Source organism: Physeter macrocephalus, chromosome 18 (assembly GCF_002837175.3).
Source record: "Physeter macrocephalus isolate SW-GA chromosome 18, ASM283717v5, whole genome shotgun sequence".
Lineage (NCBI taxonomy): Eukaryota > Metazoa > Chordata > Mammalia > Artiodactyla > Physeteridae > Physeter > Physeter macrocephalus.
In genome coordinates, this window is record NC_041231.1 from 91,183,418 (window position 1) to 91,199,897 (window position 16,480).

At 41.1% G+C, this 16,480-nt stretch overlaps 1 long non-coding RNA gene across 1 annotated transcript in view; it reads right to left on the minus strand.

The window, feature by feature from the left end:
* LOC129391353 (uncharacterized) overlaps positions 1-14,698 on the minus strand; it is a 46,383-nt gene extending 31,685 nt beyond the window's left edge. Inside the window, exon 1 of the long non-coding RNA XR_008615767.1 lies at positions 14,604-14,698. This is a non-coding gene — a long non-coding RNA (uncharacterized lncRNA). The remainder of the gene's footprint in view (positions 1-14,603) is intronic.
* Between the last annotated feature and the right edge of the window lie 1,782 nt (positions 14,699-16,480).

Genomic DNA, 16,480 nt, shown 5'->3' on the forward strand with positions numbered 1-16,480 from the left:
CCGGGGCACGAACCCGCGTCCCCCGCATCGGCAGGCGGACTCCCAACCACTGTGCCACCAGGGAAGCCCACCGTTGAAAGTTTTGAAAGGAAATACAATTATAGTAGTGGTTTTACTACAATCCATATGATTCCACAAAAAAACACCTTTCTGAGCTACATACAACAGAGTGAACAAGGAAAACCCTACGATGCTTACTAGCAATATGTTTTGAGCCAGGTTACTTGCCTCTCTGAGCCTGCTTCCTTATTTGTCCAATGAGATTCCTCAGTGTCCCCATCATCTTCACGATAGCTAATGCTTTTGATAAAACCTAAATTACATATATAAGAGCATCTAACATACAGATGAGCCATGCAGTCATTACATTTTCATTCCTCCCATTTTCTATCTAAGTCTGTGAACTTGCTGTGATTCACATCAGCTTTCCAAGACTCTTGTTTTTCTCTCTCCCTTCCGCATTGGATCAGGTCTGAAAGAGGGAAAAAAATACTAAAAAAAGCAAAATCAGTTTTTTGTTCCTGAAAAAAACCCAATCAAACATTCCTGATGAATGAGTTCCCTATTTCCTTGAGCTAAGAATATCTGTTGCAGTAAGTATGTGAGAGGGCCAAAAAAAAAAAGGTGAATAGTTACCATAAAACTATTTAAAGAAAGCAGACCATAGAATGTGAATTGTTAATATCAAGTTAGTTGTCAACAGAATAAACAGTGACCTCTTTCCCGATTTTGGACTAAGCAGACAAAGGGAAATAAAGGTACAATATGATGCTTATTTTTCACTTTGAAAACAGATGGTGAGCAGTATCTGACAACAGTGAATTGTATGTCCTTCTAGATACTTCTGCAGGATTAGATAAGATTTTAAAAAATTAAGATACTGAGCATATAAGTAATCCAATAAAAATCAGCTTTTATGTTCTCTCTCCTTCTCATAACTGAGCAACATATAAAAAATTGAAGATTGGACATACGCTTCAAAACGATTTGTGTATAGCCTTCGTTATTAACTTTTAAATAGCTTATTTGTGCCCCAAATCTATTATTTAAATTATCTTTGTTTGTGGCCAAACTGTTCTGATATCAGAAAAAAGGAAAAGAAGAACCTGCCAACTCAACAGATGACAAGGAAAGGGTGTATTTCCCAAATTCCAAGTATCCTATGTTCATACACTCCAGATACAAATTAGCCAGAAAAAGTAGTTCAAGAAATAGATCTAAATTTCTGACCCTACATCATACTTACTTACATGGTATCACAGATGAAAGCAGAAGTCTATATTTTTTTTTTCTTAGGTTTTAGGAGACTAAGATTCAGAGGGGTGATGTAATTTAATGAAGTTCACACAGCTACTAACTGCAGCAGGATGATTTGAGCACAGAGTTTTCTAAATCCACCAATTTCCCCTCCCCATCAAATCATGCTTCCTCCAAGAATATACATTCACAATGGAGAGCTGTGGAGGCCACTACTGGAAAGGCAGATTGGAGTCAACTAGTGGTGGCCACTGAATGTCTTTTATTCAGTAGGTGTAAGGAGCCACTGAAACTGTTATAGACAGATAAAATGTTTTTTGAAAACAACTGAAACCATTCTCCCTGTAACAATGCTTTCCAGCCAGATGCTCATCTCTTTGATTACATCATTCAATAAAAGTCTGGGAAACAAATAACTTTTTTCAACCTTCCAAAGTTTCTAGGATATATCATATTTATCATCATTATCTCTTACATCCAGACCCTCCCTCCAAAGAACACTTTTCTATATTGTGAAAATCCAAGGTCAGCTTTCATGGAATCCACTAAATGCATAAGAAGAAATGAAATAACCGAGAATAGCCAGTAATATTGAAGGAGAAAGACAAAGTTGGAGGACTAACACTACCCAACTTCAACACTTATTATAAAGCTACAGTAATCAAGACAGCACGGTATTGGCAAAAGAACAGGCAAACAGATCAACGGAACAGAATAGAGAGCCCAGAAATAAACACACAAGGAGAGAGTCAACTGACCTTTGACAAAGAGACAAGGTAATACAGCAGAGCAAGGATAGCCTTTTCCATAAATGGTGCTGGAACACCTGGACATGACATTAAAAAAAAAAAAAAAAAGAATCTAGACACAGACCTACACCCTTCACAAAAATAATCTCAAAATGAATCACAGACGTAAATGCAAAACACTAAACTATACAACTCCTAGAAAATGACATAGGAGAAAATCTACATGAACTTGCTTTGGCAGTGATTTTTTTAGACACAACACCAAAGGCTTAATGACGTAAATGCAAAACACTAAACTATACAACTCCTAGAAAATAATGACATAGGAGAAAATCTACATGAACTTGCTTTGGCAGTGATTTTTTTAGACACAACACCAAAGGCTTAATCCATGAAAAATAACTGACAAGCTGGACTTCATTATAATTAAAAATTTCTGCTCTGCAAAAGACACTGTCAAGAGAATGAGAAGAAAAGCCACAGAATGGGAGAAAATATTTGCAAAAGATGTATCTCATAAAGGACTTTGTATATCCAAAATACAGAAAGAATTTTTAAAATTCAACAAAAAGAAAACAACCCAATTAAAAAATGAGCCAAAGTCCTTAACAGACACCTCAGCAAAGAAGATACACAAATGGCAAATAAGCATGCGATCAGATTATCCTCATCATACGTTGTTAGAGAAATGCAAATTAAAGTAACAATGAGATATCACCACATATCTATATTCTTTTTTTTAAATTAATTTATTTATTTTTGACTGCGTCATGTCTTAGTGGCAGCGCACGGGCTTTTCTCTAGCTGTGGCGCACGGGCTCCAGAGTGCATGGGCTCTGTAGTTGCGGCACATGGGCTTAGTTGCCCCAAGGCATGTGGGAACTTAGTTCCCCAACCAGGGATCGAACCCACATTCCCTGCATTGGAAGGCAGATTCTTAACCACTGGATGGACACCAGGGAAGTCCCATCTATACCAGGGATCGAAGAACCCACATTCCCTGTGGAAGGCAGATTCTTAACCACTGGATGGACACCAGGGAAGTCCCATCTATATTCTAATGTAGGTATTATTTGGCCATTCTAGGTCAAAATTCCAAACACTGATAATAACAAATGCTGACAAGAATGTGGAGCAACAGAAACTCAACCATTACGGGTGGTATTGCAAAGTGTAGAGCCACTTTGGAAGACAATTTGGCAGTTGCTTAGAAAACCCAACATTCTCTTAGCATTCACCAATCATGTTCCTTGATATTTACTCAGAGGGGCTAAAAACCTATGTCCACACAAAGAGCTGCACAAAAATATTTAGAGCAACTTCATTCATAATTGTCAAAGCATGGAAGCAACCAAGATGCCTTCAGCAGGAGAATGGACAAAGAAACTGTGGTGCATTCATACAATGGACTAGTATTTAGCATTAAAAAGAAATGAGCTATCAAGCCAGGAAAAGACATGGAGGAAGCTTAAATGCATCGTATTAAGTGAAATAGTCAATCTGAAAAGGCTACATACAGTATGATTCCAACTCTGACATTCTGGAAAAGGCAAAACTATGGAGACAGTGAGATTAGTGGTTGCTAGGGTTTGGGAGGAAGTGAAAGGGGGGAAGGGAGGAGTAGGTGGAGCATAGGGGTTTTATAGGGCAGTGAAAATACTCTGTATGATACCATAATGACGGATATATGTCATCATGCATAAATGTACCACACCAAGAGTGAAACCTAATATAAACTATGAACTTCGGGTGGTAATGATGTATCAATGTAGGTCCATCAATTTTAACAAATGTACCACTCTAACGAGAGACGTTAATAATGGGGTAAGGCCATGTATGTATGGGCGGCAAGGGGTATATGAGAAATCTCTGTAGCTTCCTCTCAATTTTGTTGTGAATCTGAAGCTGCTCTAAAAAAGTCTGTTTTTTTTTTTAAAGAACCAAAGAAGAATGGAATACAGTCATACTAATAATTTTAATCTTCTTGGAAAAAAAATGTATCACATTCCTTACCCTCTTTGATTTAGTCAACACAAAATATATTCATGGACGACCAAGCTCCATAAGATCCTCTACAGAAACAATTTCAGGTGGAGGACAATAATGACAAGTAAGGGTGAGAGATAAATGAGTAAAAAACACTTTCTGCTTCCTCAATACAAGCATTCATTTAAAGGGAATACTTGTACACATAGACAGAAAATTGAAACAGCTTTTAAAAAGTACTCACTGACTGTGAGCCCTGATTATGACATAGCACTAAGTGCTATCCCTTGACAAGGGTAAAATAAATAACTCTGGCTTATGCCAACTTGGAATGTAAAAAGATAACCTAGAACAGCACCATCAGAAGATATGAATACCTAGCTAGCAATTCAGATCAGACAAAAAGTCAAAGAAAAAGCTCCCACACCATGTTATATATAAGCTAATATAAAAATGATTTACTTAAGAGATAGTGTTTATGTTGGAAAGGTACACAAGGTTATGAATAGCTTTGATTCAGTTGGTTCAATACCAGTGCAGAGCTTACGCCTTAAACTGCTTCATGAACAGGTCATCAGGAGCCAACTACAATCCTACAATACGTATATTTTATAACAAGAACAAGGACAGGCTGGCTCATTATTCCTACATCTTTCTGAGGAACAGGCTTTCATGTAATGCTTTCTCCGTGAACACATCCACCTTCCAACTACAGTCTTGTTGGCTTTCCTAAGCACCTACGTCTTTTTTCTACATTTCTTCTGAAAAGAATCCATAAACTATCAAAAGATTATGTTAAAGAGAAGCATCTGAACACTGGCTAAGGTTGAGACTCAGTCTTTAGAGGCCAGATAAAATTCTCCTGTCTTCAGAATGACCTGAGGATCCCATTTTTAAGGAGTGATTCCAAAAGCAAAATCATACCTAGTCTTAAACTCAGCTTGGCAGATTTTTTAGTTGTTACATAGGCTCTTTTCCAAAGACCCAATAAAAGGCATGACACCAAGTCATCTTCACCTCACTTTCTTTGCTTGCTTTTATGAGATAACTGCCCTTGACCACCCTCCCCCCACTGGGTGGGACAGATTAGTCAGACTTGTAGAAAACTAAATTTTATCTCTAATGTGCTTTGAATGTTGAACATGTTAATAGAAATGGCTGATCTTGAATAACATGCGATATTATTTAGATAATATAAAGTACAAACATTGTTATCTTTAAGAAAACGACTAAACTATAATCGGAAGTATTCGACTTCAAAACAATCATAATGCTGAGAGAAGTCTTAATGATAATTCAGACTACAATCTTATTTCATAAATTCAAATATGAAATAACTTCATACTTGGAAATGAGGTTCATAAAAGTCAAGTTAAAGTTACTCCATCACCTGTACAATTCTAGTTAGTGGGAAAACCAAGACTAGATCTCCAATCTTGACTCCTGCCTATTCCTTTTCATTACGTCACTGGAATAAATTTTTATACTATGTCTACCATTTTTAATCAGACCACCAATTCACTCCTTTCTCATGGCTGGATGTTGATAACTGGTATTCAGAATTTACCAGGGGTCCTGGTATCACAGAGTATGTGCTTGGGGCTACACCAAGGACTCTCACTAGGATAGTGGAGAGCTCTGGCTGTTTCAAGGCAGTGTGGGCCTGCAGGGAGCTGCCTCGAGTACCTCATCCACAACACAGACACTGAAAAGCCGACTCTTCCATACTGGTTTGAACCAAGAGCAGTTGAAAGAGAAACAAGATGTTCAGCCCACTCTTCAATGAAGAGAAGGTACACAAAAAGAGGCAACACTGTTAGGAAAGAGTTATGCCTGCTAGATTAGAATAAGTCAAGAATGACAGAAGGCCGAGATACACTTTCTTTACCCAAGATCCAGGTAAAAACTAGGTAGACCAGAAACTTGGAGCAGAGATGTTGCAAAAGTCCTGAGCTCTCAGGCTAAAGGAAACAGCCATTGTTCCATTTCTTTCCCCAGAGTTCTGAATTTTGTTCCCTAGGCTATTGATGTAAAAGAGGCCAATAATGGGAAGAAAGAAATTCCCAGCTCCCATAACTTATGAAGATCGAAACGGGTGATATAGGATTCCCAGAAAGGATAAAGAAAAGCTCCCTTATTTAGCCTCCCAGGTCAGCAGAACTAGGTAAATATCCCCAGTTGACCACCATGGATGGGGAAGAGTGAACAAGAAGGATATGGATATTGCTTCTATTGATTGTTTCCTTACCAATAGCAGCTCTTAGGCCTGGGGCAATTACAGCTGATGGAGGTTACACAATGAAGATTGTTGGTTTACAGGCCACCCTTGATAATTCAGGGTGAATGATACAAACCATTTAACTCAGGTTACTGGTTGTGTGAGCCTCCTCCTCACCTCTATCAAGTAAAGAAAAGGGAGGTATAAAGAGTGTCCAACAGATTACAAACTGTCACATAGATCATATCTTGTCTAATAGAACCACTACAAAAAGCAAGCACTGTAAACATCTCCACTTGACAAATGAGGAAAGGAAATCTCAGAGAAGTCACAAATTTCCCAGAGCTTACTAGGTAATTGGAAGAGGCTGGTTTCTAATTCAGAGTTCCTGACTCCAAGGGCCCTAAAACCATGGGCATTCACAGAAGATAACTTCTCTCACCCTCTTCCATCCTTTGCTTACATTTAAAGAGCTAAGCAGTAGAGAGGTTGTTGAAGGTTGGGTTTTCAGAGAATTTATAGATTTCAGTTAGTTCTCTGTGTTCTTTCTGCCCCCATATTATTATTGATAATGTAAAGCTGGCTTTATATTATCTCTTGGGTCTTTGGAGGAAAAATAATCTAATTTATTATATTTAATGGGCATAACGTACATTTGGGCAGGATGGTGGGAGGTGAAGGCTAAGAGTTTCATCTATCTCTGTTCTAGAATCAAGAGGGCCAAATCTCCAGTGGAAAAGCCAATCCTGCCTTCCAATCAAATAAATGACGTCGTCTATGACCTTTATACAAGGCATACAAAAAGAATGTACACAAGATCACTTCATAGATGCTGGAGAAAAGACACTACCTGTTAATTGAAAGCTAATGATTTTGGTTCCACCTAGACTTTGGGGAAACTAATGAAAATCTTTTTGAAAGTAGGGTTGGGGATCCAAAAGAGCAATATTTTTTCTCCTCCCTCAAAAAAACAATCTTCCAATAATTAGGATTTGAGAAGAATGGTGTAGCTTTCTAAATTTTGTGGCATTGTGAACATGTGATAATTAGCATTCACTGTTAGACTTATAAAGTGATCCCTTTGCTATGTTATTCAGAAGTCTTGGCTCCTTACTTTCAGATTAAAATGAAGACTAAAGGACTGAACTTCACCCATGTCTGAATGTCTCTGGGCTGTTTTCCCCACAACCAACAACCTTGCCTAAACTCCCAACTTTTAAACTGCTAAAAACATGGAAACATTAATAATGACCCTTCTTCATCAAACCTCAACTTCCCCTCTCCCACTTGCACTTTTGACCAATTTACGCACTTCAAAGCAAGCAACAGCATCCTGTTCAGTTACTCAGTAGGACCTCTGTATCTTCACCCAACACCTTCAACCAAAAGAAAACCAAAAGCCACAAAAACTTTCCCCATCTCCACACTCCTCCTAGTCCACTGATGGCACTTTTGTAACCTCTATTTTTTTTTTTTTTGCTATTTTTTTTTTTTCAGTTACCATGGGAAAGACTGTTTTTGGGCAGCTCCATCTGCAAGAGGTAATTACTGGCCTTCCAAACACACACACACACACACACACACACACACACACACACACACCCTGCAATGCTGCAAAGAAAAACTATACACAATTAAAGAATTCTTCAAGGAGACCAAGCAAATGTTAACCATTTTACTGCTTTGCTGTTGGCACAAAATAACAAGGGCAGCTGTTTATTACCAACTATACTACACATTTTCTGCTAAAGTACTAATAATAGCAATTAATATTTGCTCACAATTTAGTATTTGTCATGCACTCTGGACTAAGTACTTTACATGGATCATCTTACCATGACTAAGCGCCATAAATGTAAATTTGTAATTCTGATTTTTACAGAAAATGAGGTTAAGAGAGGCTGAGTAACTCACACAGGGCTAATGAGTAGTGGAGTCAGGATTCCAACCCAGAGCCCACAGTCTCGCACGCTGGCCACGGATCCCAGTACCTGACCACAGCCTGTGGTATAAGCACAGCTGGCTTCTGGGCTGGTCTACTGACAGGCTGAAGGGACTCAAACTGTCACTCAACCCATCTAGTAGAACTGAGAAAAATACAAAATATTTTTGGTTCCAAGATGCATATGATCATAGGTCACAGTAATAACAATGACCCTCTTTTTTTGTTCCAGTACAAAATAAATATGCCATGTGTGAGATTCAAATAGTGTGGCCTTTTCCCTTTTCCTAATCAGTTTCCATTTCCTAGAGTTAACTCCTTAACACTTCTTATACTTCTTATCATTGAAAACAGTATCTGCTAATGCACACTATAAAGCCACCTTGGAGTTTTAGGAGACTTATGACTACAGCCTAATGAGAAGAGCAATTGTTCTGCTGTCATCTATTTGATTGTTTTCCCTGGGAGAAGAAATATTTATACTTTGGCCTCTTCTTTAATTTAGGTAATTATTTAGACGGTTGTGATCCTTACACCGTGGGTCTGATTCCTAAGGGTGGAAGGATTATAGACTTCCCAGAGAAATCTCTCTTAAAATATGATGAAAAGAGATTAGGTGGTGTCAGAAGCAGAGTCAGACTAGGCTGGCAACGTTAATTGTTCCATCTTTCAACACATCAACATATACCAGAGGAGTCTTTGGAAGGGCCAGACTCATTCCTGTCTCCCCACCCCCCCCAAAGTCCTCTCTACCCTCCCTGACTCCACGGATCAAGGAGGAATCCGGACAATGTGGAGCCCCGAGGCCTCCCCCGCTCCCCCAGCTAAGCATGCCCGGCAGTCACAACGCTGCCTGAGAGTTTGGTAAGACTCTGGCTCCCGTCCCTTGGCCTCATCTGACCCTGTCCTTCTGCCATATCACTGATCTCCTGGAAGGGAACATATTTCCAAGCCTCTTCCACATCAGCAGTAGGAAAGGAATTTCATGTCCCTGAGTGTTAAGTGACCTGGGTAGGGGGAAAAAAAAAAAAAAAAAAAAAGTCCAGCCTGGCTTCCTTAGGAAGGAGATGAGTTGGAAGGGTAGGGAATTACAATGATATACTTTCACTTTGCCAGACTGCCACCTCTTTTTTGGCCTTAGGCAACAGCAGAACAGAAAGCCAAAAGGAGGTGGGAGGCTAATGGAGACAGCTCCTCCTCTTCCCCTGCATTTCCTGCCTGTACATACATCTCCGACGCCCGTCCCCACACAGGGCGCTGGGGAGGCGCACGGGCTTGCCTGGCTGCCGGAGCCCCGCCACCCACACCAGGCACCTCCCTAAGTCCCTGAGACGCTTGGGCCTGGAGGGCGGTCAGGGTGGATGCAAGGAAGCCCATCCGACGACAGCGACCTTTCCATTAGTAATCAGAGATCTCGGGGTCGCTTCCCAGAGGGGAGCAGAGAGGTGTCTGGACACAGAAAAGACATCAAAATGCTTTCTTCCTTCCCTTCTCCTAGCACCATAGTTTTAACCTCCTCCTAGGTGTCTGTAGCCCCAAGAAGTGAGGGGACCCGCCTGGCCAGGGGCCAGTCTCCCCTAAGGAAGAGAGCGACGAGTCTACGTGTGGGAATGAAAGGCAGGCCCCGGAGAGCAGTGAGGCTGTGGTACTGAAACCCCAGCTCACAGACCCGTGGCCAGAGCAGAGCCTGTAATTAAAGGTAAACTTGCCAGCAGCTCTCTTAACACATGAGGCAAAAAGTTAATGTCTGATGGACGGGGCACTCCAGCTCAGCGCCCTCCCCATGGAGACTAGTTCAAAGGAATGAGGTGTAGTGGTGGCAGGACAACCCAAGTCAGGGCAGGGAGCCCCTCTGCTGCGGCACTCTGAGCACATCGCACCACCATCATTAGTGCTTTATTCACGTGTCTTGCCCGCTAGGCAGAGCTGAGGGCTGACCTCTTCTGGACTTCAGGTCCTTGACGAAATATGCTAGGTCTGCACTGTCTAATAAGGTGGCCACCGAACACATGTGGCTCTTGAGCACTGGAACTGTGGCCACAACCCAAATTGAGAAGTGCTGCATATTTAGAACGCACAGCATATTATAAACACTTAGCATGAGAAACAGAGTAGATCTCAATTTTTTTATATTCATTGCATGCTGAAATAATAGTTTGATGTATCAGGTTAAATAAACTATTGTTAAAATTAATTCCACTCATTTTTCTTTTTTTAACATGGCTACTAGAAAATTTTAAGTCATATTATAAACTTATATTTATATAAATATATTTGCATTATATGTCTAGCACATCCAGCATGGCTCTGGATGTACCATTAATGCTGCTGAATGAATGAAAGAATGTTGACATGAGATCAGTATCAGGATTTTAAAATCAACATAGAAAAGGTCAATAGAAATGGTTAAAAAGTAGTGAGGCATAGTTGTTTTTTGAAATAACTTTTGTATCTGGAGCTACATTTCATTCTGAGTCACTTGCTGGGAGAAAATGCTTACTAATCACTCAGGACTCCGAAAGGATGAGAGGGCGACAGACTGTCGGCCAGGCCACACCACCAAGGCCAAACAACCCTCGGTCCTATGGTGGGGACTCAGCAGAGCCAAAGACCAAACACACACACACACTGTAAGAAATCGCCAGACAAAAATAAAACCACCAATCTGGGAACCCCACAGTTTTCCAAGCTTCTCTTCATCCTACACATAACTGTTCTCTCAGTCCAACTGTTTGCTTTTAATATACTCTTTTAGAGTGTTTTAAGAAAATTCACTGCAAATCAAAACCACTGTGAGATATCACCCACACCATCAGGATGGCCACTATAAAAAAAATAATAAAATAAAAAGTGTTGGTGAGGGTGTGGAAGAAACTGGAACCCTTGTGCACTGTTGGTGGGAATGTAAACTGGCACAGCCACCATGGAGAACAGCATGGAGGGGCCTCAGAAATTAAAACTAAAACTACTATCTGATCCGGCAATTCCACTTCCAGGTACATAGCCAAAAGAAATGAAAGCAGGGTCTCAATTAGATACTTGCACACCCATGGCCATTGCACCATTAATTCCAAAGCCAAGAGGTGGAGGAGAACCCAAATGTCCATTCAACAGACGAATGGATAAACAAAATGTGGTGTATACATACCCTGGAAAATTACTCAACCTTAAAAAAAGGAAGACCTTCCATATGCTACAAAGTGAGAGAATCCAGAGGATAGTGTTAAGTGAAACAAGCCAGTCCCAAAAGGACAGATATTATATCATTCCACTTATGAGTTATCTAAAGTAGTCAAACCCATGGAAACAGAAAGTAGAATGGTGAATGCCTGGAGGGAGGGGAGACTGCAGAGTTGTTCAATGGGTACCGAGTTTCAGTTTTGCAAGATGAAAAAGTTCAGTTGTTACATAACAATGTAAATATACTTAACAGTACACTTAAAAATGGTTAAGATGGTAAATTTTATGTTTTCCTTTAACCACGATGAAAAAAGAAAAAAAATGCATAGCATGATCAATTTAACTGCTACTGAAGAGTCCACAATGGAGAGCCTGATCCAGTATAACATCTCACCATCTTTTACTATAATAAAAGAAGAAAACGTGCTCAGATATTTATACACCCATGTTTATAGCACTATTATTCACAATAGTCAAGAGGTGGAAACAAACCAAATGTCCAGTGACAGATGGATAAACAAAATGTGGTATATCCATACAATGGAATATTATTCAGCCTTAAAAAGGAATGCAATTCTAACATAGGCTACTACATGAATGAACCCTGAAGACATTTTGCTAAGTGAAATATGCCAGCCACAAAAGAGCAAATACTGCATGATTCCACAAATATGAAGCATCCAGTGTAGTCAGATTCATAGAAACAGAAAGTAGAATGGTGGCTGCCAGGGGGGTGGGGGGAAGGGGTAGGGAATTACTGTTTAATAGATAAGAGTCTCAGTTTGGGAAAATGAAAAAGTTCTGGAGATGGTTGGTGGTGATGGTTGTACAACAGCATGAAAGTACTTAATGCCACTGTACTGTTTACTTCAAAAATGGTTAAAATGATATATTTGATGTTAAGTACGTTTCACCACAATTTAAAAAAAAAATAAGAAAATGTGACAAGAGGAAAGGTAAGAAGGTGAGAAGCCAGAGGAAGATTAGAATGACCCCTGCATCATCTGAATAGAAATTCAGACATCTCCCCTTGACAGACTTGAAATGTTGACGGAGCATCGCTGCTTCTAAACCAGATGGTCTCTATGACACCATTTTGTCTTCCAATTAATGTACATCCTTTTCATTTTGCCACTTGAACTTGCAAATGAGACCCAAAAAAACAGAAAAAGTGTACACAAACAAATGAGAGAAAGAGTGAGTGACACTCTATTTTTGGTAAGAACAACCTATTTCTTTTAACCCACAGTTCATATTCTTAGCCCACATCTATCCTCACCTATGCCAAAGTCAGTAACAACAAATATTAGCAATACTGATGGCAAAATATACTTTCAGATGCTATAAATGATATTTCTGAGATGGTCTAGCAAGGTAATAACAGTAGATATTATGTAGCAGACATGTCACAAAGTACTTTAAACGTTATAACATTTTTGACAGCAACCTTATATTATTAACATTTCACAGATGAGGAAACTCAGATTAACAAAAGAATCTGTCCAAGCACAAGGGAGTAGAGATTTTCCACTCAAGTCAGTTGCTCCACACTAGAGCCCCAGATTACTGACAGTGAGGGCACACTTTATAAACGAAGGCCACCCAAATCGGAGGAACACTAACAAATCAGAGAAACAAAGAAGTCAGGCAGGGTAGAGCTGAGCAGGCAGTGGCCAGCCAACTCCACCGCCAAGACACGAGTGATACATGACTGCACCGCACAGAAGGTCAGAAACCTAACATCTTAGGAGGGCTGGTTACCATGTCAATTTGAAAGTCTTTTTTAAAATCTCTGATCGGCCTCAAACAGGAATCAAAAGAATAGGGCTCAACCTGTGGAAGAAGGTTAATAATCTGCTCTCGTACAGCCTCATCCTAAATTATATATTTAAGGAGCTCTAAGAGAGGGGGGAAAAATCAGAGGGAAAACAAAATAGACTCCAGCAAGTGTACTGACACTTCACCAACGATAATTTCCTCAAAGTTACTTGTGCTTTCTAAAACATTTCACTTTATATAAAGTTAAGCCATGGTATATAAGCAGCGTCATCAGAGGACCTGATTCTTAATACACAGCTGTCATTAATGGTTTGCCTAAACCCAGATCACGATCCAAATGTGTACACCGTGAAGCTCAGACTGAACAATCCGGTGAAAATGGGACAGAAAACCCACTAAAGAAGCAAAAGCTTCCTGAATCCTTTCTACTTGTTTCTTCTCTCACCAGAAATCCAGAAAATCACTTTCAGACGCATCCTAGGATCAAGGCCTTTCTTTCCATGAGAAGCTTAAAACTACACAGACTTTTCCATTTGTTCTCTCCTCCCTTCACAGATATTATTTTCTGAAACTCCCAAACTCCTGCCCCTGACAACAAAGCTTTCTCACATAACACACCACACCCCTGCAACCCCACCATCTCTCTGTCTCCATTTTTAAGTGTCTGGAAAACACAAGAAGGGGAAACAAAGGGCAAATGCCAGTCTGTGACCTCTGTCTGGACTCAGCCAAGCATGATGTGTGAATCAGGTGTGTGGAATGGAAGTTTCCATGGCAACGAGATGGCAAGGCAGGCGGGGGAGTCACACACTCTTTCTACCACGGTAATAGAAACAGTGAGGCCATCTGCGGGACTGTGAAGGGGCACACAGCAAGCCCAGAGTTCTTCAGGGACCCTAAGAACCTAAGTGCTCAGGGGCTCCTGCCCCCACCCCCCACCGGCAACCTGGGATAATCTATCATCTCTTTTTTGGGGGGAGAAAGGGAGGGAAAAATTAACGAAGTAGTCTCTCAAGGTTGTTGCTCATGAGAAAAATGTAGAAAGAAATACCAGAGAAAAGTGTTTTCTTTACGTAAAAAAAGCAGCTGCATTAGTCAAAAAGTTCGGCTACGGTGACCAACTGGACCCACCCCCCCACCCCCCGCCCCTTAGCTGCCTGAAAATGTGACAGAAGCACATTTTCATCAAGCTTCTTTGCTTTACCTTGCAAAGTGCTCTTGTGAACCCGGTCCATGATGAAAAGCTCCTGAGCTACATTTTGTATTTTATGGATTTTAAGGTTTTGTTTGCTATAGATAGAGAAAGTTATTCTCAACTTTCAGGAAACAGCTTGCTTTTTTTAGACCCATAACTTGGAGACAAAGAGAAAAGTATACAATTTTAATGAAATCAAAGTTGGCCCTTGGTTACCGAGCTGGGAAAAGGTGCTCTGAATGCCAGGTCTATGCAGACATTATGGTTTTCAAGCTGTTTTCCTAACATGAGACTCACAGATGTTAACAAGAACTGGAACAAGGCTTGTGCATCTGGATCCCAATCACAGAAGACAGCAAACTCCGCTCTCTGTCTTGGTTAGCTGTGCCGGGGAAGAGGCCGTTTTGTTCCGCCAGATCCCCACTCCAGAGCCTGAAACAGAGAGGATCACCACGTGTGACCTCTGCTAGTGGCTCTCCTTCAGCAGACCATCCTTCCCACTGCATCCGGGGAGACTTTCTAAACCGCAAACTTGACCATGTTACCCAGGCTCCAAAACTGTCAAATGCTGCCTCACTGCACTCTGAGAAATTCAAATCCCTAAACCATGGTTTCCAAAACCGCACATGACCTCGTCTCTGCCTACCTCTTCAGTTTCACCTGCCACCATTCTCCGATTTACCCTCCACATCACAGGCGAATTCAACTATTTTAACTCTCCAAATTCACCATTACCCTCTCTCCCCTTCGGCCCTTTATGTTACTGATTCCAACAAAGAACAGTCCTTTTCCCAAAATTTCAGTCCAGGCATCACTTCCTCCAGGAAGCCTTCGTCCCTGCAGTGATTTCAACCTTAAACATCCTTCTAGGTGTAGCCACAGCATCACGAGACCAATGACCACCTTCCTATCTGACCCCACCCAACTCACAGAGGGAACAAGATGTGCACCTTGTCCACCCTTGTCTTAACGTGAGGCCCAGCACGTGGGAGGTGGTCAGCCAAGATTTACCCAGAAGCTTATAGTTACCAAGGGGGGGGGAGGGATAAATCAGGAGATTGGGATTGATACTATGATATCATAGTACTATTGACACTATATATAATATAGATAACTAATGAGAACCTACTGTACAGCACAGGGAACTCTACTCAATACTCTGTGGTGACTTACATGGGAAGGAAATCTAAAAAAGATGGGATGTATGTACACATATAACTGATTCACTTTGCTGTACAGTGGAAACTAACACAACATTGTAAAGCAACTATACTCCAGTAAAAACTAATTTAAAAAAAAAAATGGGGCTTCCCTGGTGGCGCAGTGGTTGAGAGTCCGCCTGCCAATGCAGGGCATGCGGGTTCGTGCCCCGGTCCGGGAGGATCCCACGTGCCGCGGAGTGGCTGGGCCCGTGGGCCATGGCCACTGGGCCTGTGCGTCCGGAGCCTGTGCTCTGCGGCGGGAGAGGCCACAACAGTGAGAGGCCCGCGTACTGCAAAAAAAAAAAAAAGAACAGCTAACTTGGATCTAGCTAAGATGGAGAACTACTCTGAGATAAGCCAGATAATAAATGCCTTGGGATCGTTTAAAAAAAAAAAAAAGGCACGTTCTAGCGATTAGGCTTGTTCATCAGCGGAACAGTCTTCCTTTTGGGGTGGTAAGCTCCTTGCCACTGGAGTGATCCAAGCTGAGGATCTCAAGGATACTGTAGGTGAAGCCTCAGAATGCACCGTCTAGAAGTGTGAGCTCTTTGAAGACAGGTCTATGTCTCCCTCGGTTTTGGAACTGGTGTCTGCCAGTGCCTGGCACATAGCATGTACTCAGTAAAAGCTCGGCAGGTAAATGAACGGACGGATGAATAAAGTGGAAGAGAAGCTGAGCTGGATGACCTCCCAAAGCCCCTGTAACTCTGAGATTCAGAGTTTCATATTAAGTCAATGCCCCAAAGGGGACCAAAATAAAGCGTCTCACCAAAAAAACAGATTTACCAAGAATCAGTGAATGAGTGAGTGAACACGCAAACGAATAGAGTGGGCCTAAATGGCAGGTGTGGCATGACTGACCACAGAGAGCCCTGACCCTCACAGGCCAGGTCTAAGGCTTACTGGTTTCCTGGCTTCAGGAGAGCTACTTAATCTCAGTGACCTTCAGGTTCCTTTTTTTTTTTTTTTTTT